Source organism: Penaeus monodon, chromosome 35, assembly GCF_015228065.2.
Source record: "Penaeus monodon isolate SGIC_2016 chromosome 35, NSTDA_Pmon_1, whole genome shotgun sequence".
In the NCBI taxonomy this organism is placed as follows: Eukaryota; Metazoa; Arthropoda; class Malacostraca; order Decapoda; family Penaeidae; genus Penaeus; species Penaeus monodon.
This window is the reverse complement of record NC_051420.1, coordinates 13,953,921-13,956,420: the sequence shown is the minus strand read 5'-3', so window position 1 is coordinate 13,956,420 and position 2,500 is coordinate 13,953,921. Positions and strand designations below refer to the sequence as shown.

General features: G+C 31.2%; 1 protein-coding gene across 1 annotated transcript in view; it reads left to right on the top strand.

Annotated features, from left to right (window-relative positions):
• Nucleotides 1-2,500, top strand: part of LOC119595243 (neuroendocrine convertase 1-like) — a 24,468-nt gene that overhangs the window by 5,560 nt on the left and 16,408 nt on the right. The window lies entirely within an intron of this gene.

Here is a 2,500-nt window from a genome sequence, read left to right as displayed (position 1 = left end):
TTCCCGTGTGATGTCCTGATATTTTTCAATTTTTTCTTTCTCTTTTTCATCTATTCTCTTGTCTCCAGGGATGGCAACATCAAATAATTATTGCAGACTTCTCAACCTTATCAATAATGGCAATATCAGGCCTTCTTGCTTCGATGGTGTGATCACAATGAATATTTATGTCCCAAAGAAGCTTATGAGTGGTATTTTCCGAGACTGTTTCTGGGCTGTGTTCGTACCATTGATCAGACCTTTCAAGCATAAACTTTTCACAAAGTTTCCAATTAATAATTTTTGCGACATTATCGTGTCTCCTCTTAGAATGCGTCTGAGCCAGCTTCTTGCACTCACTAACTATATGACTCACAGTTTCTCCTCTTTCTTTACATAATCTACATGCCGGTGAATCAGCTGATTTATCAATGTTATACTTTATATAGTTTGTTCTGATAGCTTGCTCTTGAGCAGCGCATATCAACGCTTCTGTAGATATTTCCAAATAAGACTTTCTCATCCAACTCCAAGATTTGTCTTTATCCGTTGTTACAGGCATATCACTAACAAACTGACTGTACATTTGTTTCCTCATCCAGGCCTCCATTCTCTTTTCTCTCATCGAATTTTTAAAGTCATCTTTACTACAACTTTTTTTCAAATTCCAAAATACCGACATCTTTGACACCTTGCAACAATCTCTCATTAGAATGTTTGAAGTACCATCCCAGGTTGTTCTCTTCACTTTTGATAAACACCTTCGCTGCTCATCAGTCCTCATCAGTACTACTACTACTACTACTAATTATTATTGTTATTATTATCATTATTATTTTTCTTATTATCATTATTATCATTATTATTATTATCATTATTATTATTATTATTATTATTATTATTATTATTATTATTATTATTGTTATCATAACAATAATAACAAAATAATAATAATAATAATACTGATAATAATGATAATAATAATGATAATAATAATAATAATAATTATTATTATTATTATCATTATTCATAGTAGTAGTAGGTAGCAGTAGTAATAGTATTATTACTATCATCATTGTTATTAATATCAGCATTATTATTATCATTATCATTGTCATCATCATTAGTATCATTATCACTCTTATTATTATCAAAAGGATCACTATATTTTTTATCAAAAGGATCACTATAATTCTTATCAAAAGGATCACTATAATTTTTATCAATATCATCTCAAATGAATCCTAAACACACGGTTTATAATGTATAACCTCGACCTCATAATGACTCTGACAGTGAATTAATTATTCATTTATCATTTATTCATTAATGTAATTTTTTTGAGGTGAAGATGATGATTATTTGATAATTAATATGATAATTGTATGATAAATGTCGGGTAACTGGCGGATTGACGATAATCATTCGATAACTGATAAATTGATAATTATTCGATAACCAACAAATTTATAATTATTCGATAATTGATAAAATGGTGATGAAAATAATTGGGACAAGTTTGTGATGATAATGAGATGAAATAAAACGTTATAATACAAAATACATTAAACCAAATACCAGCCTCTTAAATACACCTTCACCTCACGAAAGAGGGGAGAAGAAGATGAAGAAGAAGAAGAGTAAGAAGAAGAAGAAGAAGAAGAAGAAAAACAGAATCCAGTCAAAAAAAAGAAAAGAAAAAAAGTCGACAGTCCAAGTAAAAAAAAAGGCCTATATTTACCATCCTATCCCTCTATCAGATCCCCCTCCCCCCCCTCCCCACGTCACGGAAGGGCAAGGCAAGACCCTCGGTGAATAATCTACTGTCAACGGGTAGAGATAATACTGATAAGAGACTTAATAGGATAAGCAGGTCTTGTATGAACTGCTCTCGAGGCCGCACGGAGAAACAGCCGAGAAAATGTGATTTTATATTTTTTTTCCCTTTTTCTTTTTTGATGAGGATGTGGCCTAAGAGCTGAGGTTTTGTGATAAAGACTGAGTATGAAGGATAAAAAAATTGAAAATGATAGTAGTATTAATAACAATAAAAGTGAGAGGAATGATAGTATTTGAGAAACTATGATGATGAAAATGAGGAGGATAATGATGATGTCGATGATGATGATGATGATAATGATAGTGGTAACTATAATAATGGTGATAATGATGAGAGTGATGATAATGATAAGGTGATAGTTAATTAATCTAGGCAATCTTTCGCTATCAAAGCGGGAAAGTCAAACAATGTGTACTGTATGAAAACAAGTATCGTTATTTTCGTTCACATACATGTCTCCAAAAGTACGTTCATGTATAAATAAAATGTGACATTCGGGCATGCTTTTCACTTCGTAATAAATCTAATATGGTTGTTTTATGTGTTGTTAAATACGAATAACGACGTTATGGTCATTTAATACTCAAAGTTATCACACCCAATTTTGTGAACACGTAATGGAAAAGTAAATGTAATTCTGCTTACATATTTTCCATTTCGTGTATGCACATGACCGCGTTC